This window comes from Xenopus laevis, chromosome 1S, assembly GCF_017654675.1.
Source record: "Xenopus laevis strain J_2021 chromosome 1S, Xenopus_laevis_v10.1, whole genome shotgun sequence".
In the NCBI taxonomy this organism is placed as follows: domain Eukaryota; kingdom Metazoa; phylum Chordata; class Amphibia; order Anura; family Pipidae; genus Xenopus; species Xenopus laevis.
This window is the reverse complement of record NC_054372.1, coordinates 115,132,721-115,157,062: the sequence shown is the minus strand read 5'-3', so window position 1 is coordinate 115,157,062 and position 24,342 is coordinate 115,132,721. Positions and strand designations below refer to the sequence as shown.

At 36.3% G+C, this 24,342-nt stretch overlaps 1 protein-coding gene and 1 long non-coding RNA gene across 48 annotated transcripts in view; one reads left to right on the top strand and one right to left on the bottom strand.

Annotated features, from left to right (window-relative positions):
• Window positions 1-24,342, bottom strand: part of ptprd.S (protein tyrosine phosphatase receptor type D S homeolog) — a 998,444-nt gene that overhangs the window by 695,832 nt on the left and 278,270 nt on the right. For all 47 annotated transcript variants that reach the window (XM_041574091.1, XM_041574084.1, XM_041574101.1 and 44 more), the window contains one exon: window positions 2,762-2,820. The gene's annotated coding sequence lies outside the window, so the exon portion shown is untranslated. The remainder of the gene's footprint in view (window positions 1-2,761; window positions 2,821-24,342) is intronic.
• The window catches only part of LOC121399425, a 31,599-nt gene continuing 19,458 nt past the window's right edge, over window positions 12,202-24,342 (top strand). The window contains exon 1 of the long non-coding RNA XR_005965009.1: window positions 12,202-12,432. This is a non-coding gene — a long non-coding RNA (uncharacterized LOC121399425). The remainder of the gene's footprint in view (window positions 12,433-24,342) is intronic.

The window sequence follows — 24,342 nt, the reverse complement described above, 5'->3', positions numbered from 1 at the left end:
AATTTGCTGCATAGAAAATGAAACTAAGAATCCAAAAAATATCCTAATTTCTAGATTTCTTTATAAAACGGAGTTGGCAGAGGATACAGATTACATTTTAAAAGCAAATGGAAACAGCTATGTATTTATTTATTTTATTTGAAAGTTTTTATTATCTTTTGTTTTCCAAGTTACAGATAGATAATATCAAAAATGACTGTACACAAAGCTTAAAGGAAAATGGGAAACTTTTTATACATATATTGATACATGTATTAAATACTAATAGTCTTTTTGTAAAAAGCAGCGAATTTTCGCGGCCATTTTGCGAATTTATTCGGCGGCGGCGAATCGCGCAAATTTCCCGCGAATTCGAGCCTGCCGAATAAATTCGCCCATCACTAATGAGCCCCAGTTGTTAAGAGGAGAGAAGTGCCAATATTATTATAGAAACCCATTACCGCTAGTGTTTTAAGGGGCAAGTACCTATCTTATTCTAGTGCTAATATTATTCTAGTGAGGAAGTGCCTATCTTAATATGAGGGAAAAAAATAAAAATTAGGGAAGTGCTTGAGAGATGCTTGTGATATTATCCTAAACCCCTGTCTTTAATGTTTGAAGGACCAATACTCTTACCCGGTGAGGGTTGTGTATAGATTTTATCTTTAAGAATAAGTGCCCGTGTTAATGTGGAGGACTAGTGCTGGTGTTATTATACAATGCGGATACCATTATACTATATTTTACTTATCTATATGTATATATATGTTTTATTTCCCAGACATTCCATCATCAGCCATGTTTAACAACTGAATAGGGATGTAGCGAACCGCCGATAATGTGTTCGCGAACGCCGTTCGCGAACACCGGCAAAAAATGCGGACAGTTCGCGAACAGTTCGCGAACTTCGAACATCCGAAAATCGTTCGATTCGAACGATCGAAGGATTTTAATCGTTCGATCGAATGATTTTCGTTCGAATCGAACGATCGAAGCCATTCGATCGAATGATTTCATTCAATCCAATGGCTTCGATCGTTCGATTCGAACGAAAATCCTTCGATTTTAGCGATCGAATGGTCGAACGATTTTGACGCGAACGCCTATTGGCGAACGTCGCGCGACGTTCGCGAACTTGCGGCGGACGCGAACAGCCGATGTTCGCGCGAACAAGTTCGCCGGCGAACAGTCCGCGACATCCCTACAACTGAATACCCCTTCCCTCATTTGGTTTTGTTAATAGAAAAATTAAACAGGGGTCTCTTGGATTTATTTTGCCATAATGAAGACATTGCTTCAATTGTAGTTGAGTAAAGGTGTGTTAAGATAATGTACACATGTTACATGGGTTTTGTCATTTTTTGTTTTTTTATTACCCAACATGAATTAATCTGTTGAACAGAAATCATGTCTTAATTAATATATTGATCAATTTTTATCTCACCGTAAAAATGAACTTTTACATTTTCAATATCATGTCTCTATAATTGCTTACATACTTCCTTGCATTAGCTTTGCCAGTAGACATATACTGTATGTACAGTACCTAAACAGTTATCATTGAAAAAGTAGTTACCATTTTAACTAATCTCATTAAAACAAGAGTTACATAGGAGGAAAGTGATTTTTGGGTTTAAGGAGGATAACTTAAGATATTTTATACATAGTTTGCCTAAAGGTTTGCCTTGGCAGTTTCATGTTTAATTCCCCAGAACCAATGGCAGAATAATTGCTATGTTATTTAAAATACCTTATGAAATGTAGCACCAGTTTAATGTATAATATCCGAGAACACACAACAAGTACATTGCCAGTTTCAGATATCCCAGACATAGCAGGCTAGCACATACTGTAGATAGGAAAGTATGAGTTCAGTTAACTGATTTGTGCTCATGCAGTGCAACACACAAAAAGGCCACTGCATGCTACTGAAATGTAAACAGTCCAAGGTTGCATGTGAGCCATTTGTAAACTACTTTGTAGAGGAGTTAGCAGGTTGCAGTGGAATGTTAAAATTCAGTTCTATTAATATATTCACTATTGCATGTAAAGAGAAAAAAGGATACACGTTTACACCTGTATAATCAACCGAAAGTCTTGACAAAATTGTAAAATAAGAAGGAATATAAGAAGTAGCTAGGGGAAGGTAGACCTTGTCTATGGTGTAGATCAGCCTTTCTTACTTGTGAGCCACAGTCAAATGTCAAATGGGGAGTCTATGAATGCCTATTTGGTGGATTGTCATTCTGTAGGTGGCTCTGTTTAGCAGTGAACCTTCCTTTCATTCAACCAAAACTTGCCTCCAAACCAATAATTAAAAGATCTGCAGAGAGGTCACTGTGAGCAATATCCAAGGGGTTGGTGAGCAATATGTTGCTAAAGAGCAACTGGTTGGGGACCACTGGTGTGGACCATAGTTTGTCCTAGGATCTTAAATATTTAATATTTATTTTACATTAAAACAACATCAGATACCGAGCCCCAGCATAGATTCACATTTTTTCCCCACAACAGTGACAATGTAACTTTAATTTTCCTTTTGTATATTTTATTAAGGCCAAACTGCATATTTGTTTGTTGTTTAATCACAAGGAGTACAACTTGGTAGTTCTGGCCTAAGGGTTCTTTATGATCTCAGGATCACATAGCCATTTTTGTCAAAAGATTTTGGGAGGACAAACTGGTTACCCTTTCGGATGTAATTAACCTAGTAACATTTACAAAAGTAAAATAGTAATCCTGCATTAAAAAATCCATTTGCAATAATACAATTTAAACTCACCGATTAATGAGGCCAGTAGTCTGGGAGGTTAAACGTAAAGCACTACTCTGATAGGTTCCCTGTAAAAAAATAAAAATAAGTATCACATCACATTCTTATAAATATATAAAAAATGACCTATATGCATTATACAAAAACAGAATACACGGTCATTGCCCAATTTTTTATAGTCAGTTGCATAACTAAGCAAAGCATTCTGTATGAAAATATTGTCTAAAAATATGACAGTAAGTTTGATATATTTAACTAATTGGTTATTAAAGAAGAGGATGAGTTTTACGCTCAGTGCTAGTGCTTGTGTTTTGTAGCTTTCTCCATTCTTTGGTAAGTTGCATTGGGCACTGATGTACACTTAGGAACAAGCACCTGTACAAGCAATATTGGCAAATGTTTGGTGCAAACACCAGCACTGACTAGCAACCTTTAAATCTGAAAAATGTGAATACAAATAAACAACTTCATTTTTGAAGTTTGACAAATGTAGTCCATAGTGTACTGTTTACTTAAAAGTTTTTTTTGAGTAATGTTCCCTGCGATAAGCAATTTACTTGTTTTGATGTTAAATCAGGTCCCATAAATCCATACTGATGGAAAAATAAGTATGCTTTCAATTTTAAAATGTAGCCTTAAGGCATGATGCAATTTACAAGAATATGCCTTTTCATGAAAAATTCAGGTTATAAGCAGTCCGGATAATAGATACTGTACCTATGTATGTATGTATGAATATGTGTCTTTCTAGTAATTCATTTTTAAATAAAGACCCCAACATTTGGATGTTATTAAGAACAACAACATTAAAATTCAAAAGCCATCATATGAAGTTTAAAATACTATCTGTTAACAGACACAGCATGACAATGCCTTTGGCATTCCTCCTGGATTGACAAAACATCTAACCAAAGTAATTAAAATGATGCACTGTAGTTTTTGTTTAACAAATTCTGCTTAACAGTTCTGTACTGTAGTTTGTGTTTAACTGCTTTATCCCTTGTGCATTACTATGACCAAAGATTTGCCAAGATTTGACTTGTAGGTTAATTTTGTACTCTAGAAGATGGAATGGTGCCAGATCGAGCATAAATGTTCTGCAACGCTAATGGCTAATCTTTTGTAATAGGCAGTATTTGTTAGCCAGCTTGTACACAGGAATGATTCTATGAAAATTACATGGAACACTCTAGCCATCTTCCTAATTTTGAATTTTCAGATTACACATTTACATTGTGAATATCCAGGATTGAACAAGGTTTTTACATTTACGGAAAAATTTAATGCAATACTGCCTTGTTTCTGCAGCCTTATTATTACTGAGACACTGGATGCAAGTGCAAGAGTACTGAGAGACACACAAGCATTATTATTATTAACATGTATTTATATAGCGCCAACATATTGCGTAGCACTGTAGCATGTCCCGTAGTATTTATTTAAAAAAAGCACCAGTCCAGAGGCTGGCTGTCTTTACACCTGGAGCTTCAGACAGGCCCCACACCTCTTTGGCTCTTTTGCCTGCAAGCCAGCCTACTACAGAAAGATTAAAATAAAATTAAAAATGGCTATGCTTTTCACTGGATTGCATGGTCATCTGTAACGTTCCCTGTAGGTGTGATCTAATTGACGGCAGGAAGTATGGAGCAGTGTGATAGAAAAAGGGTAGGGCATTTTAGTGCTGCTGTTGTTGGGTAATGGATTCTTCACTTGGGTACACGGTGGGCCCCAGGTACTCAGTTTGCCCCAGGTGCCCCAGTCCGACACTGAGGCAACTATAGAGCAGAAGGTTAGTATTGGACTGCATTGTGGCCTACTGTTGTTTGCTAACATGTGTGTCTACATGTACTTTTGCACCTACCTGCACACAGTAAATTACCCTATTGAGCCAAGTAAAATTCAAGCAACCCTTTGATTCCATCTGGTGTAAGTCATAGTTGTATAGTTAAGTTGGTTCAAAACAAGACCTAAAAGTTCATCAACTTCAACCCCTCCAAATGAAACCCAGCACATAAACCTACATACTCACAGTGACCCCTCCAAACTAGTGATGTGCAGGCCAAACCGATACCCGCGGGTTGGGGTCAACCTCGCAGTGCTCCTCATGGGTGGTGGGCAGGTGCGGGCATCCGGGTTCCGGTTTTATAGTGTCTCGTCTGCTCGCCCCGCTCCTTTTGTGATGTCATCAGCGGGTCGGGTCTATAAAAGGACCCCCCGGAAGCAGGTGTGGGTCAGGGAAACCTTGACCCGCACATCAGTGTCGGACTGGGGCACCTGGGGCAAACTGAGTACCTGAGTCCATACGCTCACATAAACTATATATAACCATATCTATATAATTGTAGATTTTAGTTTTACAAAAGCCCTGATATTATGTTTGTCAAATAAATCATCCAAGCCCCTCTTAAAGTCTTCATAATTTCCGGCCAGAAAATTTATGTTTTCAAGTCTTCAGTCAGCATTTACCTGAAAAGTTCTCACTATTTTCTGAAAACAAATCTGCATGCACTTTTCTCCCATTTCTCAATAAATTTTCTCAAAAAATGTATAAAATCATGGAAAAATCTGAATCGTAAGAATTTTTTTGATTTGTCGCATAAAACTGCAAGATTTACGGATTTGATGCCATAAAAACACGAAATCTTCAAATTATTTGATGAAACCCAGCACAAACCAGGATATCAACAGTACATCTGCCATTGACTTCTAACTCAACAGGTCCGAGTTGGAGTACAAAAAGTTAGAATACTTTCCTTATTTTGTTACCAGAGTTTTTGGTGCTGCGGCTGGCACTTTTTTTTTTTTTGCTTGATTAGGGGTTAAAGAAGCAGCAGCAATGATGCACTTTAAGCCCAAATATGAAATGAAAGCACAGTTTATGAGTAATGTCTGCTCCTTTCTAGTCAAGGTCAAATAATGTGCCATTTGCTTATTCCATATTAATTGTCTTATAATGGAAGCAGTAGAAATGTGATGGCACTTTAAAAATGAATTCAACAAAGCTAGTTTATTAGAACTTTATGTCCCTAAATTTCCATCTCAAATCATTACATTTTTCAGAGGCTGCATTAGGAATGTGAAGCTTTTCTACTGAAATTGCTACAATACGTTTGTCATCTAGATGGAGCTCTAGTATTGTAAACACTGGAAATGAAGCACTTGCTTCCCTATTTAATAGTTATTTAGCAATAGAAAACACTCAGTTAAAACTTAGACAAGCTAAAATATACTATAAGGCAGCAAAAAAGCAGGAAAAGCAAAATCAACATTTTCTTTTTTTTGAAAACTTGAACAAAAAAGCAAATTACTTGCAAAAAAAGCTATACTGATGTTAAAAATATTGTATAGTTACTTTTCAACGTTCTACATTGTTTTGATCATATTTTAATTTAATTGTTTTACATTTTGCATATGGATTTTGTTTAATATGTCGGCATGAATAGCGACATAATGATGATGGTAATAATTATGGGCAGCGCCACTGTGACTATTCACATAGCTCAGCCTAACTACAGAGTACAGTGATATGCTAAAAATGTGGGTATGTTTAATTATTCTTATCATATACAATTTTCCATTTGCAGAGAGTTCCTCCTGTGTTGCACAGGATTGCATATTTTTCTACTGAATTCTCATCAAAGTTAACTAAAATAAAACGGAGAATGCTATTGATCATCATTATGCAAAATAACAAAATAAATCCATTTTAAGCCTTGCTAAGTGAAAGATTTGCAAATGTTGCACCATTTTATTTTAACTTGAATATACTAAAAATGTTACCAAACTTGAATGTTCGCTTATTTATAAAAACATGAATCTAAAAAACTTGATTTAAAAAAACCAGTGAACAAAAACTTGAAAATATAAATATTCAAATTGAAAAAATTGCTTTAATTTTGCTGAAGACAATTCCAGTTGACTTCTACATAAACAAGCTTTTGGATGGCAAAGTTTTACCTCTGAATTTGTTTTCAAAGTCATGAGTTTCAAATTTGCCGCAAAATTTCAAATGTGAACATTGAATCAGCACAGAAGTGTGCACTGCTTAATTAAATAACTTTGCACAGCTTTCCCACAGAATTCTGGATTGAGTATCTGAGCCCAAACTAAGGTTGGTCTCAGTAGACTGCTGCCTGTCTGTAGATGCATAAGAAAAGCAGTCTGGTTGGAACATAAAACTTCCTTTGATGACACTCCTGATGCTAGACTCTGATGATGATAGACGTTAGGCCTTCTTCATGGGACTGTGTATCAAAAAAAATCTCCAAAAAAAGATTGGGCTGCCTACATTATGTTAAACGTTGGCCATTAGGTCATACAGCTCACCTCCAGATCTAATTAGGTAAAATTATTGTTAGGCGCATATTAGCTTCATTTTTGGTTGGCTGGTCTACATGAAGAATGCTATTCAAATCAAGGTAAAATACATATTTATGCATTTTATAAGTGAAAAATAGTACAGAGACATGAGTATCATAAAAAATCCTATTATGTACACCAGAAATGCTTAATGTTACATACAGTTTAAGCAAATTAAAAAGGATTTAAGTGCGTCCCTTTATAACAAAGTGGGGATGATGGAACACATTATTGTATCAGTTTCTAATATCCCTATTCTAATTAAGGCTGATGCCATATGTTTTCCACAACAATGCATATAATCAGTCTTTTGGTACTATCACATGCTTTAATTATCCTGTTCATAATATTAATAACAGTCCCTCTTTGCCAGATGATGCTCTTATAGAATAGAATTGCAACAAAAATGCATTGCCCTTTAAAAAAGCATTAAGAAAATAAGAAAATGAATCATACTAAAGCTGCGATTTAATTTGTATCCTTCTAACATTTTGCAATTAAATTATCTTTTATTTTTTAAGACATTAATGGTATTTATGATGGTAAATCTAACATTTTTTGTACAGATAATGACCGCTCTGTAGACTCTACAGTAAATGTCATATAGAAGCTGACGTGTGTTTAGCAAACCCAAGACCTTATTTATATATATATTTTTGTCTGCAAAGTGAGAGACCTGATTAAAGTTGACGTTATGTGTACGTTAACGACATTTGGATATTTTCTACTTTGACATTTGAGATGCCCAAATGGCAGTCTGTTGACAGTTTAAGCATAGGTTAAGTGCTGTCTGTCTTGCTTAATTCATTGATGCCTCTGAGTGATAACACCAGATACAAAGAATCAGCTCATCTTCCATCTAAGGTACATAGCATTTCATCAGCATTTAGCCGATGACCAGGCGATGATATAACAGAGTAATGCAATCCTGACACTAAACTGTCACAGCAACATAGAGTACTGTGCTGTAAGAGCAGATTGTAGATTTGTATTGCTAAATGTTACATTGTGTTTAAAACTATTCTTATTTAAATACAACAAAGGTGCAATGGACTTGTCCTTTTATTGGCTGCCTTTGAGATTCTGGTTCATCTACAGTTCTGCTTTTGATTGTAATGTCATACATTTTTAAATAAGTGATCTGCAGATATTTAGAGCTTTTAGCTTTATCAGGATTTGAAAAAAAAACAAATATGATTTTTTTTTAACCACTAGACATACATATTCTACTTACTGTTATATTAGGTGATTCTGTGTTCATGTAACTGTGACAAACACTGTCCTACACTGAAATCACTGTACCGTGTATAATCCGTAATAGTGTTTTGCTTCCAGAACTCTCATACATACATTAATCTCTTTCACCAGTTACAGTCTCAGATACACTTTGTTTCTGTGCTGACCCGTTATGTGTGTATCTTTCTAGATAGAAAACATTGTGAAATATCATAATCATATCCTCTATTTGCTTATAGTTTGATTTCTCAACTTGTGTTGTTTGTCAGAGAGTTAAGAGACTACTAAATTGTAGATAGGCACAGCAGAAGCAAATCACATACAGAATAATAGCAAATCACATACAGTTTTATACTACATTGCTACTGTTTTTCTGGAGCAGGCACCAGGGTCAGACTGGGGGGCCCAGGGCCCACGGGTCTGCTTCCCCCCCTACTGTGCTGCACTATGTTTTTGCCACAACCTCCTGAAAAAGGGAGGTTACAGCTGGAAGACGCCTGTGGATCTGGTATCTTGGATCCGGGTGTAGATCTTGGCCAACCGGGCCCACAAGAGCTGGGGGGATCATCGGATTTTTTCCCCATGTCCCATCAGCAAAGTCCGACCCTAGCAGGCACTACTGTGCTCTTTATACCTCGTGTCTAGATGTTAGTGTAGTAGATTTAGTAAGTAGCACCCAGTATGGTATGCACCCAGCAGCTACACCTCTGCTCTTGCTTACAGACTGATGCATCTCAACCGTGACTTGCAGACTGTGGGCAGACAGGTGCAGCACATGTACAGTAGGTTACTAAGTCTTTAACAGCAGGAACTGGGTGGTATAAAATAACTGTAAAGAAGACCTTTTAGTGAGTGGAGGTTGGCCACAGCGTTATTGATATGTACTTATTAAAACAGATAACCTGTCCTAGGAATACCAAAACAAAATGTTCACATATACCAATGCCAGCCACTGCAGCCATGGTGGGCATGCAACATGAACCATGGTAACCTGTACCAAATGGCAAGGGCTTAATTAAATAAACACCACCTGCTGTGATATAACATTAGCAAATATACAAAAAACACAAAAGCTGAAATTAGAACTGAGTATCAGTATGAAGAACCACATTAGAATGCTAAGTGTATAAATAGCATACATTACCCATAACTGAGGGTGTGTGTGTGCTGGTGATCAGGCCAGTGTTCCAGTGCCCTGATGGCTAATCCCTAGCTAAGGTCCTGACTCTGTATTTCTTTCCCAACTATACAAATTCATCCACATAGTCTTGGGCACCTTTGTTAAACACTTTGATGCCCGGCAAGCTGTATGTGTTCTAAAGTGTCCATGTGCCAGGGCAAGCAGCTAGGGAAGTCAATGTTCTTCTTTCTGACAAAACGAAATATCAAACTCAGGATTGATGGGAGTTGCATAATGTCCCTGTATTAAACTGCTATAGTCAGAGTAGTTCAGCCTTGAGTTAAACATGTTAATTTGTAAAAAAGCACAAACATTTTATTAACTATATTGTTACAAGGGGTAGCAATGCACACTGGCTGAAAGAAATGTTTACAACAAATAAACTGTTCCTGCATGAAAAAATTGTCATCTAAAACTATGGAAACCATTTTATAAGTGGTATACATAGGTGCCGCTTATAAAATGATAGTTAGTAAACCAACCTAAAACATTAATCTGCATGCACATTTTGCATTGGGCAATAATGATATTCACAGGTATTAGAATGCAATGCCACTGTACTTATACCCACTGAAAATGTATATGCCTGACTGCCAAACACTTTTACATAAGCTTGCACATCTATCTGCTTTGATAAATTCATTAACACTGGCCTGACAGTCAGGACAGTGTTTGTTAAATTGTAAAATGCACTGAAATGCTAAGTTACATGCCCATAAAACATGTTAAACAGCACGTATTAAAGAGAGAGCATATATTCAATGTAAAATCTTATGCCTATAATTAGAAAACAGATGTACAATTTATTATCAGTTTCCTGCCGTGGATGTTTCAATTTTATGGTACATGGATCTGCCAAAATTGATGTTTATTGTACCACCACTAGTCTGTGCTGCTGCCTAAGCTTTGTATCAAGAAATTTACACACAGCTTTAAAGGCAGAAAATATACTGTAGGCTGGCATGGTAAACTAGCATAGAATACAGAGATCACATATTTAATAGTTTTGTGTTTACAAAATGAAACACAGAGTTTCAATGTTTCTACTATTAAAGCAGGCAAATTGAAGTGGTAGGCATTAAAAGCTCTGTTAATATTCATAATTGCTTAGTGCTGGCAAGTAATTCCAAGCACTTATGGTCATTAGCGTTAAATTAGCATGTGCATTTATAAAACCAACTGTATGCTATATATGCTGTATGCTATGTATTCAAGACGCAAACACATATATTTTCCTTCTAAGTCTACATGTGCAATTAGATTTACACTGCGATTTAGTGGAAGATTATTGTTGTGACTTGTAAAGTCATGCATGAATTCATAAAATAAATTTGTGATTATGGCAATAATTATCTCATTTTACATAATCGGATGAAAGATGATGAACACCTTTTCAATTTGTTTCAGGTTTCTATCTTAAAGTTGAAGATTACATTTATAATTATGTTTTTAATTTAGAGGCAACTGGTGACAGATTTCATTCTCTAAGAAAAGTAATAATATAATATGAGAATATTAAGAAATGATTTTCTATAACGTAAAAACTTATAGGCAGTAGCTTGTAAACAAAATCTCAAATGCGGTTTATCAAAGAATGAAATAGCTGTGACAGTATTTTGTGTCCTCAGCAGGTGTTGAAGGCACTTGTCCTTCAAGGTTACAACAGAGAACAAGCATAACCGAAGCTGTAAACATTCTTCATTTCAGTTAAGGACTAAGCTATTTCCTGCCTATTACAGTGGCTACGGAATATGTATACACAGCAGTGTGCATTCTTTCAAAATATAAGTTGAAAATTGAGCTCAGGTTGAAATTACACCTCATTCAGTTGCCAAATACGGTAGCATCTCTGGGTGCGTTGGACTAGTCATAAAATAAACAACCTAAGATGGATTGCAGAATAATTCAATATATGATAGTCTGCAAAGAACATGTACTGAATTGACCTCTTTTCTTTTTCTACAGACTCTGCTGTTCTGCTGCACAGAAATGTATCTTTACTAGAAAAAAAATAACCCAGTTCTTCCCTCTGTGAACTCCAATTTTAAGGAATTTAACATTTGCGGAAATGTAAAATGTCAATATATAAAAGTCGCATTTGTTTCAAACCCTTGTAATATATAAAGTCATGTATTGAATCTGCCTACTTGAAAACAGATTAACCGTAACTGTAAGGTGCTTTTGGTAAATTGTATGCAAAGTATCTTTTCTGACCATGAGCTGTCTCCTCATTGACTGTGTATGGTATTCTACCAACCCTTTAAAAACACCATTTGCAAACATAACTTACTAGGTGGAATCTGAAGTCCATTTAAATGAGTTAGATGGGGAGTGAGCAAGTGAGGGATAGGAGAATGTCTAGCTGGAGTTAAGCAGTACCTTATACATACAAAGTGGGAGCTTGGAACCAGGCGGTTCTCTCCTTCTCTCACAGTTACAGTATCTCCTTCCTGAGCCTCTCATGTGCTACATACAAGAGGAATTATTTTGTATATAGTACTCTCTTTGGTCAATAATGAAGCATAATTTTAATGTCCATTGATTTCTGGTTAACTTCTACTAACCCTTTGTCATGTATGGCAAACCTAAACCCCATGAAAGTATTTAGGTTCCGGTCTAGGCATGTTTTTCTGCCTATAACAGTGACCTTTGGATTTGACCCAAGCCCTCAGTTACTTGGGTGTGACCAGATCTTACTGCATGAGAATCCAAAGACTCTGGCAGGGGCAGCCAAGGAAGTCAAATACATACTGCAGTGATAAAGACAGAGCTGATGTACTCAGACTGGCTGGGTCAGAACCAAAAAACTGTCAGAAGAAGCCGGGTCAAAACCAGCGAGTCAACACAAGGCATAGGACCAGGGAAGCAGGAACCAGGGAGCAGCAATTACAACACCAAGAAAAAAGTAAGTTTGACCTATAATGGGCAATAAGTGAGCACAGAGCAGGGGTCAACACTGGTTAACACTCAGCACGTGGCCAGAATAAGAGCAGCTGAAAGAAGCCATTAGGGATGTAGCGAACCGCCGAGTATGTGTTCGCGAACGCCGTTCGCGAACACCGGCAAAAAATGCGAACAGTTCGCGAACTGTTCGCGAACTTCGAACATCCGAAAATCATTCGATTCGAACGATCGTAGGATTTTTAATCGTTCGATCGAACGATTTTCGTTCGAATCGAACGAAAATCGTTCGATTTTAGCGATCGAATGGTCGAACAATTTTGACGCGAACGTCGCGCGACGTTCGCGAACTTGCGGCGGACGCGAACAGCCGATGTTCGCGCGAACAAGTTCGCCGCAGAACAGTTCGCTACATCCCTAGAAGCCATGCCTACTTGAAAAAGCAAGGATATAAAAGGGACTACATAGTAATCTTTGGATCACTGGTTCAAATCAGGGTGTTATACTTCTGCTTTGATTACATCTCTCACTTCCGCTGCCTCAGGTCCCCCTGTTTTAATGCCACATGTTATTGCATCTCTTATAGTTCTTACCCTGGCCCCAGTCTGTCTGCCACATTCTTTCAACGAATACTCAGTGCTGCCTGTTTAGTTAATATGAACCCCAACTATACATTTAAACACATTTGGCATGCCAAATGGTTATGATATTTTTCTTTTCTGCCTCATCCATTCTGAAGCAACCATTGGGCTTTTATTCATTTATTCACAGTCACACTCACTACTTTGGATTTCACTACCTGTACCACAAAAAAAGCTATTACGGTATGTAATATCTTGCATTCACAATATGTCTCTCTCTGGGGCAAATTCACTAACCGGAGTTGCGCCAGCGATGGCTTTGCCGCACTTCGTCTGGTGAATTTTCACCAGTGCTCAGCAAATTCACTAAAATGTGAAGTTGCACTCAGCGAAGCGAAAGGTAGCAAAGTTGAGCTAGCAAAAATTCGCCAGGCAAAGCGAATTTGCGATACGGAAGGGGAATTTGCATACGGTGGGAACTTAAAGTTTGAATGGACGTATATGTTACAACAAATACATAAAACTACACAAGACCAGGGAGCCTAAATGAATGCAAATAGAGATGTTTTATTGCCCTACACATGTGCCCTACACATGTGCCCAGAGTATAGTTTATGTGCCATATGTTATGAAAAGTAGGGGGGAAGCAGGGTACCCAAAAAAAAAATTTCATCCTTTGCAGCCTATCACCCATGAAAATGGAAAAGACTACAGCTTTTTTTTGGGACTTTTTTTCTTGAAGTCCTATCTACTCTATTGCACTTCGCCAGGTCTGAGCTGGCGAAGGCAAGTCTGGCCTAAGAGGTAACGTTCAGTAAAATCAACTTCTTAGTGAATTTGCGTAGTAACGATCTTTAGCCCTGATGAAAATTCGCCTGGCGTTAGAGTGTGAAGTTGCGCTAGAGTGTATCACCTTTGCTAGCGTATTTTCGCCAGCACCCATTAGTAAATAGGCAAAGTATTGAAATCACTAAACGCTGGCAAAATTTCGCCACCGTTCACCACTTTGCACCTTAATGAATTTCCCCCTCCTCTGTCTCTGTAAGCTCCTCTTCTGACCCCCAACTCCCCTATCAACAACTACAACACCACTGTGACCTCTTCCTATATGTAATCCTATTTATAAATAAATAGAAATATATGCTGCCTATTGATCCTTCTGCAGCATTTGATACAGGTAACCACCTCCTTCTTTTAAATGAACTACACCTGTTTATTACAAGTGTCTCTGCTTTATCTGCTTAGGGTCGCACCTTTTCTTTCTTTGAAGTCTTTTTCTTGATGATCTCATTGTGGAGACGTGGAGCATTCTGGATGGCTGCTTGCTACCTGAAGCTTCTGTTCTTCCTTATACATTCAGCACCACTATCACAAAATGTAATTTCCCCCAAAACACGTTCCTATGAGTCACATTAGACCCTTTCCTTGCCTTCTCAGTCCACACTGAATCCCTGACAAGAACATGCCAATTCTCAAAAACATTTAAAAACGAGTTTCTTCCTGTGCCCACTTCAATCTATCATTAATGATGGTGCACACATTAGCTTACCTCCCTCTAATGAAGACTCACTCCTGGCTCCCTGCAGTGGACCATCAAAGCTCTGCTGCTCTCTCCTGTCTTGGACTTCTTTCCAACTCCTATTCTTATGTACATAAATATTGTCACTAGTTTAATTTTCATTTACTTTACCCTGATTTGCATCTACAGTAGGTCTTGTAAAGCAGTGCACCAAACATAAAGCAGTCATAAAATAATAAAAAGTCAGTCACTCTCCCCTGCTCTCATGTCCTTGACATTAAGTTGTTTTAAATCCAGGTAAACCCGTGTTTAGTAGTGGTAAATGAAAAAATGTAAATTACATCTCAAGATGCATTTTATTGGGAGTGACTGCTTGGTGACTTTGAGACTCCCAGAGCTGTGGAAACTGGGCAGCAACCCAAATTACCTATAATATGATCTTCAGCAATCTGTATTGTTGCATGTCAGAAATATTTATCTAGATATGGAGCATATTTTTGTCTTTGGTTTGCATGACAAAGGCAATTCACCTTTAATTAAGAATGATTGTTCAAGTGTGGGTATTTTGATTGATGTTGTCTGTTTTCCTTTAAATTTTCATAGGGAACAATGAATGTACAAATGGATATGATTTGTTGATGTGGTTTATTTACATACTGTAGCTGCAGAAACAGCACAGTTCCTTAGCTGGATATTGAGATTTGCAACAAAGTTAAAAATGCTTTGCTCCACAGAACACCTAGAAAAATTCAAGTCAAAGCAATTACTATCCTAATGCTGCAAATTTTTTATGTATAATGGCATCCAGGGAACTGAAGAACCACTGAAAATTGGTGGAAGGTTCTTTACAAAAGTATCTTTTTATGCATCACATAAATAAAGTTTAGCTATCCAGAACATTCAACATATACTGCTGTGATTTCAAATAAATTCCATGTATTGCTGAAATTATAACATGTGTACTGTTTGTTAGAAATGATTTAACTTTATGGGAAAATGAGAAGACAATTATTTAGGAAACCCTAACATTAAATGGCATAGGCAGATTGTATGCATCTGATGCATCCTAAACAATGACTGATTTTACTGAATTACTGTGACAGGAATCTGCAGCCTGTGGCTCACCAACTATGATTGAATTACATCTTACAGCCTTCAAATGTCAGCAGTCATTTTAGTGAAACTGATTAGATTGCTGAAAGAGAACTAAAAATGCACCAGTTATTTGATTTAATTTCTATTAATTATGGAATACTTATGAATTGTATAAGCCAGGAGCAAAACAGGGGATTTTCTCACTGGAATTGGTAGGGTCCCTTATTTACATATAATACACAGCCCTACATGCTTATAAATGGTAAGTTGATAATCTTTCCTTCCAGCAATTGTTGCACATAAAACTGTGTGGTCAGAGAGGGCTTATGTGGTGCCAGAAATTACATCCTGTCTTTTAAGAAACTACACCATACTATCCAGAGCAATCTTTTAGGGGCAGATTTATCAAGGGTGAATTGAAAATTCTAATTTTCTAATTCAAATTTCAAGTTTATTTTAGTGTCATTTGACTAGGGAATAGTCCAAATTCAATTTAAATTTAAAATCTAAATTTGGATTTTAAAATTTATCATGTATTATCTCTTTAAGAATTCAAAGAAACTCCCATAAACTTATTCAATTTAAATCGAATTTAATTAACCCTCGATATTCGACTGGGAATGCGCAAAAACTGCGAACGAACGATCGAAGGAATAATCCTTCGATCGAACGATTAAATCCTTCAAATCAAACGATTCAAAGGATTTTAATCCAACGATCGAAGGATTATCCTTCGACCGAAAAAAGTTAGCCAAGCCTATGGGGACCTTCCCCATAGGCTAACATTGGGTTCGGTAGCTTTTAGGTGGCGATCTAGGGGGAGACAGTACTTCGACTATCAAGTGGTCGAATATTTGAACGATTTTTAGTTTGAATAATTTGATTCGAAGTCGTAGTCGAAGATCGAAGTAGCCCATTCGATGATCGAAGTAGCCCAAAAAACACTTCGAAATTCAAAGTTTTTTAACTTCGAATCCTTCACTTGAAGTTAATGAATTGGCCCCTTAATGTCTCATAGAGGCAAACTATTGTCCAAGGGACATTGGATGATTTGGTCACTTATGAACCCTATAATAAGGAATAAAGTTCAATGTTAATATTGAGATAACATTTGTGTACAGAATTGTATATTTTTATTAATATAAAACTTAAAAGTTTAGCTCACGTTAAGGTCGCCACGATGATAGCCAGAAAAATGAATGTCTCAAGCTGAAGTATAAATTGTATTTAACTTATATTTAGAGGGAAGTGTGAGAGTACAGTAATCCAATCAAGTTACTGAGCTTGCATGCCCATGAAATCAATCTGACAGGTACAGTTAATATTCAGAGATGTGCTAGATTGGAAAGATTTGTAATGATTTGTGTCATGCTTTGAAAAATTCACACCAATATATTATGAAGATGTACAATACTAATTCTAAAAAGAATTCCTAAAATGGCACATAAGCGCTGTGAATGAATAATGGAAAAGTCAATGCTAATTGGCAAGCCCTGAAAAGTAACAATAATAGAAGTCTCAGTCATCCTTAATTTCACATTCTTTAGAAACGATTTCAGAAGTGTGGTGAGGGTTTATAATGCATTTGTTTTCTTATAGTGTAAAAGAAGTGCTGTGTATTGTAGGCAAGATATTTTTGTCCAACTATTTTTCACCTGCTAAGCACATCTTTTCCCCAAGTGTAAACGTTTCCACTAATTACCAAGTGAAAGCTTTCCAACACAGACAATGAAGGTTAAAAGTGCTACTTGTAACAAAATCTATACTAAAGGGCACTGGCCTTGAGTGTTACAGACAATTCATTACACGACACATCTATAATTTAATTGTCAATAAATGTATTATTACTAATTTGTATAGTTAACAAGTGGGTCAGTGTATTTTGTTTTCTGCCCAAAAAAATAGAAAGGATAAATGATGTTGATTACTTTGTGGTGTGGAAAGGACAGAGATGTCAATCCTGCAGAGCACGCAGTCGGGTACATGACAAAAGCTAATCTCACATCAGTGGACATTATAGCACAAGCATGTGCACAACTCCTGAAAATTGTGAAAAATCATCTGAAGTCGTCAGAAATGGGTTGAAAGTATATAGTGATAAAGAGTGATAACAGACCACAAAATCTGGTAAAGCCCATTGACTTTAATGCATTTGGATCAAATAGTCGCACGCATAAAAAGTATTTTGACACCCATTGACTTCAATGCTTTCCCAAATTTTTTGGTGAAAAAACAAAACAGGTTCGCCCATTACTAGTTCTAAGGAGCAACTCATATTTCCCTGGCAAGGCAATATCATTTTCTTTCAGTTACGACAAAATGATGACATCAGATACTACTACCAAACCAGGCGAGGCATATTTATCTTTACAGGCATGGGATCTGTTATCTGTAAAACTATAATCTGGAAAGCTCCCATACACTCCATATTAAAATGTAAAAAAAAAAACATTTCCTATTCCTCTGTAATAATAAAACAATAACTGATTCTTAGATCTACCAGTCAGCTGTTATCTTGTGTTAGGGAGCTGTTATCTGGTTACCTTCCCATTGTTCTTTTGTTTGGCTGCTGGGGGGGGGGGGAAGGGAGGGGGTGATATCACTCCAACTTGCAGTACAGCAGTAAAGAGTGATTGAAGTTTATCAGAGCACAAGTCACATGACTTGTGGCAGCTGGGAAATTGACAATATGTCTAGCCCCATGTCAGATTCCAAATTGAATTTAAAAAAATCTGTTTGCTCTTTTGAGAAATGGATGTCAGTGCAGAATTCTGCTGGACCAGCACTTTTAACTGATTCATTTTGAATTTTTTTTTCCCCCATGACAGTATCCCATTAAGGCCTATTCAGAAAACCCTTGGTCCCAAGGATCCTGGATAGCAGTTCCCATACCTATACTAAATACATACCATGCATAGTAAACTTAAAACAAGCGAAAGCTATGTGCATTTTTAGTGTTTCCTGGTACAGGTATAGGATCCATTATCCAGAAACCCGTTATCCAGAAAGCTCCAAACTACAGAAAGGCCATCTCCCATAGACTCTATTATAATTAAATAATCTCAAAAATAATTTCTGTTTTCTCTGTAATAATAAAACACTTCCTTGTACGTGATCCAAACTAAGAAATAATTAATCCTTATTGTAAGCAAAAGCATCATGTCTACATGATTTTCTACTAGAATTAAGGTATGAAGATCAAATTACAGAAAGATCCGTAATCAGGTAAACTCCAGGTCCCGAGCATTCTGAATAATAGGTTCAATACCTGTATTATGATATTCACTCACTGTTAGCCATATGAGCAGTTTGAGAAATAAAAGCTCTTTGAAATTACACCCCATATGCAGACTGAGTTCCTTGCATCATGCTAAGTGATATGATGAATTATGGATCTTTTTCTGATCTGCATTGGACAAATTACCATTTACAGGCCCTCCCGAGGTATTCTAACATTATTTCATAATTACTTACTTAATATTTTACAATGAATCAAATTTACATGACTTCTGCAGAAATGGGAGGATGGAGAAATGTATTGGAAAGGAAATGCGTGAACCTCAGTGTATTAAAGAATTAATACATTTTCATAAATGCAGGGACTTCTTCCTTGGAAAAATTCTAATTATCATAGAGCTTTTCATTTACTTTTTTAAATGCGGAAGCAACAAAGAAAATACCCATTATGTGTGCTGCCACATGGAAGAGTTTTAACAAGTTAGTGTAAATTTACTTCCATATTACATTCATTAATAGATGGAAAGAATAAACAAACTTTTATCTGTCTTCTGGGCTATTTGCAAAACAGCCAAGTGACAAGTCATGTGATTCACATATTCCTTCTGACCCTGAACCTTGCCAGCTTTCTGCTAACCCCTTGAAGTTACCTTATGAACATGCACCTGTCAGCATACAGTTCTGCTTGTTGTGCAAGCATGCCATGCTCTAACACATTGAGTGGGATATTTAACAAAATCTGGAAAGTTCACACTATTTTTGAAAACTACCCTGACCAAATTCACACAGACGTTTTCCCCCATCAATCAATAAATCTTTCCGAAAAAAGATAAAATCAGGAAAAAAATCCTAATCCTATGAATTTTTCAGATTTGTTACTGAAAACTGCAACTTTTTCGAATTTGACTCCCAAAACCACTAAATCTTTGGATTATTGAACAAAACTTAGCACAGATCAGTATATCTTTGGGACATCTGCCTTTGACTTTTACATGAACTCAGCAGGTCTGAGTTGGAATACTTTTTTTATTCAGGCTTTTAACATCAACAGAGTTTAATAAATCACAAAAACAAATCGAGTTTTTTTTCCTCCAGTATTTTTTTTTTTGCCTTTAAAAGTCAAACAAGAAAAAAAAAAATCAGAGTTTAATAAATAATCCCCTGAAATGTGCAAAATACACATCAAATACCAAAAGGTTTGCCTTGCATTTCTGTCCCCCTTCACTAGTGTATACTGTAAGTGCCACCATCTTGGAAAATATCTATGAAATGTTTTGAAAAGTATTCATTCTCTAGCTTGCTTATATATCGGCCCCTAATTGGTGCCCCTGATTACAGAAATATTGCAGGGTTTCACAGTTTCTCATTAAATAAGCATTTTCTGTATTGTCCAGTTAACTTATCCCTCTGGACAATACAGAAAATGCTATACTTATTTAATGAGAAACTGTGAAACCCTGCAATATTTCTGTAATCAGGGGCACCAATTAGGGGCCGATTCACTAACCTCGAGTGAAGGATTCAAAGTAAAAAAACTTTGAATTTCGAAGTGTTTTTTGGGCTACTTCGACCATCGAATGGGCTACTACGAGCTTCGACTACGACTTTGAATCAAACTATTCGAACTAAAAATCGTTCGACCATTTGACCATTCGATAGTCGAAGTACTGTCTCTTTAAGAAAAAACTTCGACCCCCTAGTTCGCCATCTAAAAGCTACCGAACTCAATGTTAGCCTATGGGGAAGGTCCCCATAGGCTTTCCTAAGTTTTTTTGATCAAAGGATTTTCCTTTGATCGTTGGATTAAAATCCTTTGAATCGTTCGATTCGAATGATTTTATCGTTCGATCTAAGGAATAATCCTTCGATCGTTCGATCGCACTATTTGCGCTAAAATCCTTCGACTTCGATATTCGAAGTCGAAGGATTTTAATTCCCAGTCGAATATCGAGGGTTAATTAACCCTCGATATTCGACCCTTTGTGAATCGGCCCCTTTGTGTCACTCTAGCTCTCGAATTTGAGCTTCTAGCATTCTCCACAAAGCTGCTGGTTGGGCTTCTGATATAACCATAGGGTTTGACGGTTCTTAAATAAAAATGCATGCATTTCAAGCATTTACCTTACTTATAAGTAGTGATCAGCAAATTTTTTAGTCATGTATGGTTTCAGTTTCTGAGTTTCACCACCGGAGAAGAGTTTTGGGAATGTCGCACTGAAGAGAAATGTTGCACGGTAGACAAAAACGTTGCAGTAGACAAAAAAATCATCCGTAGACTAACATATTTTACTACAAAAAAGTTGCTTATAGACTTTAATGCGTTTTGCGACAGATTCCCTCATCATTACTGATGAGAGCCATGGAAACATAAATATTTTAAATAGACAAGTGTCATGGGAAATATTCTAAAAGATTCAGTAGAGTTAATGCAAGTTTCTAAGTTACTACCTTTATGGTATCGCCTTCTATATAATTTGGGTTTGTTTCTGCTTATGTTTTACAGGTATTGTTCCATTTTGGCTTCTTTGTCTTCTTCTTACCATGCTGCAACAATACAATTTAGTGTCGGCATCCTCACTACTGGTTTGTTGTAAACACAGTATAACACAGTAAAAGGCACAAGAGTGGTAATAAAGAATGTTTTGGTCAGGATAATAGCGAAAGCTGAGCCAATGAACCAATAAAACCATCATAGAAGTTAGAAAAAAAGCTAAGAATATCCCACTCTTACGTTATAAAAAAAACCCCAATAAAAACAAAGTAAAAAATATGTTGTACAGTAGTTCTCTACCATTAGAACTAAAGTTATTATTAAATGAACTATCTACTATGGAAATGTGACCTAATATGTTTGGTTTATTGCAGTGTAGCAAAGGTGGTACAGATAAAACAACTATTGGGAAAATATCAAAAATTGCTTGAATAAGAACAAAAATTTACATATCTGAACTTAATATTTTTCAATGAAAATTGTACATTATGCATTTTTTAAAGACCACTTGGAGGTGCCATATCTTTTGGCATAAATATGTTTTTTCATAAAAAAGTTTTCTTACACACGGACTACTGGTGCAAACTTTAAAATCTTTTTTCCACCAACTTTTTTCCTAAAATTGCTAAATATATTGCGTATATGTGAGTAATATGTGCAAAAAGGAAAATTATTGGCACTAAGGAAAACAATTGCTTGCATAGCCTATATTTTTGATGACTTTAAATACATTAGGGGGGTTATTTATTTAAGTCTGATTTTTTTTCTGGAAAAACACAATTTTTCGTACAAAAAAACTTAAATATATTAAACCTCAATGGTGTTACAAGTCTAAATAAAAAAGTACTCAGATGTGCCAAGTTCATGTAGAAGTCAATTGCAGATGTCCTGTTGACATTTTGAAGATACAGTATCTTGATTTGCACTGGACTGAAGATTTCATGGTTTTGGGCGGCAAATCCAAAAAACCGCAGGTTTCAGCCATCAGACATTTTTCCTGCACAAGAAATTTTCAGGAAAATGTATTGATAAATAGGGGGGAAAGTCCGTACAGATTTGGGCAGATTGGTTTTTAGAAAATAATGAGAAAATTTCAGATTTTGATAATTAACTTCCTAAATGTGATGACTGAATGTGCCCCGTTTTGCTGAAATTTTTGCGGCAAATTTTTTCATCAATTTTACAAAAATGTCACTGCATATTTATACCTCCCAAAATTTTTCTCTTATCACTATTCCCCACTAGTATTCCTAATAAATCTGCTTCTGATTATTACATCATTGATAAAATGTGACATTTAACTAGTGATGGGCGAATTTCTCCAGTTTCGATTCACAGAAAAATTTGCGAATTTCAAGGGAAATTCGTGAAATGCCGACAAATTTGCAAAACTCTAAATTTGATGCATGTGTCAATTTTGATGGCCATGGCAATTGGCGTCAATTTCGATGCTCACGGCAATTTTGACACCGGCGTTAAAGTTAATGTGCGTCCGAATAGTGTTGCCGTGCGACGGTTTTGACTCAAGCGACTTTTCTGACGCGCGTCTGAATTTTCACAGGAGTTTCGCAAATTTATTCACCAGCTGCAAAACACGGAAATTTGCCAAGAATTCGCAACTGGCAAATTTATTTGCCCATCACTACAAATAACATGTACTTTAGTTATGTTATGGGTCAACCCATCCAACTCGATTTAAGCATTTATTACATTGTCATATACTGTAATTCAACTACCTGCCTAAATATATTGCAGAATTCCCCAAAGCAGCTAAATACAAATGACTTCTTCACCAACTATAAGGCTCAGAAATTGAATTTATTTGTAACAAGCAACAAAACTAGTGAATGTTGAACCTAAAACTCTTTAACCGTTAATTCATAAAATGCAGATCTCTGTGCAAAGCTGTCCTAAAGAGCCACCAAGTGTTTCGTAGCCTATATCAACCAGAAATAACAAGCAAACCTCAGTCTCTGAGCTGCTCAGGCACAAGACAAATGTGGGACCATCTGCTTTTCTAGCAATATATAAAATGTAAATACCTAAAAAAATCAAATATTATTCCTTTATTTATTTTGTATAGTCTTTAAAGAAATGTTTGCCATGGATTTCCTTACGCTGCCTCTTATGACAGCTCCTTAGTGTTTAGCTGTTTGACTACATATGTAATAAATTAAGAAGCGCATTATACTTATCTGCTTAGGATATCCTTTGTATATGGATTAATAATAAAGGAGAAAAATCACTTACCTCAAGGGTAAATGCGCATATTCTTTTCTATAACACATCAAATCTATATAGTGCAGCCTTTTTGTTTGCAGAGAATGCAGGAGAGACAAGACATGCGATTTCAAGAAAACAAATATTTGACATTTGATTACTAGTGTGAATTCTGATGAATTCTTTAACTGTTCTGAGCAGACCATTTATTATACCATAAAATAATTATTTACAGTAGTTCTCCCACTGCTCACTACGGAAAAGTGCCTTGTTTGCATTCTTTCCTCTTTTTAGAGCACAATAATCTGTCTTACGTAGGTGTACTTGAATTTATCCTGTATTGTGCAACGTGCATAGTAATATTTCTTCTCCTACGTGAATGACACAATAATTTTTCTACTACGTCAAGGGACGCTGTTGCTATTCCTACATCAGGGAATCAAAGTCTCCATACTTTTTGTATATACAAAAGAGTGGTCATCTAATGTGTAATCCCTGACACAATGCCTTGCTCATTTAAATATGAATTCAGATCTCCAGGTCAAATGTATCTGATGGCATGAACTCTTGCTTCATGCACTCACATTTGCATATTAATAGGAATTTCATTTGCATTATTAATTACTCAAGATCCACCTGAGAATAACCAAAAACAGCATAACAAGACACAGAGTTATATCCTTCTGCCTCACTTGTAGCTTTTGATTTATTACATTTTGAAGGAAGGTGAACATGTCTTTAAAGCAAATATTATAAGATAAACCCTCAAGT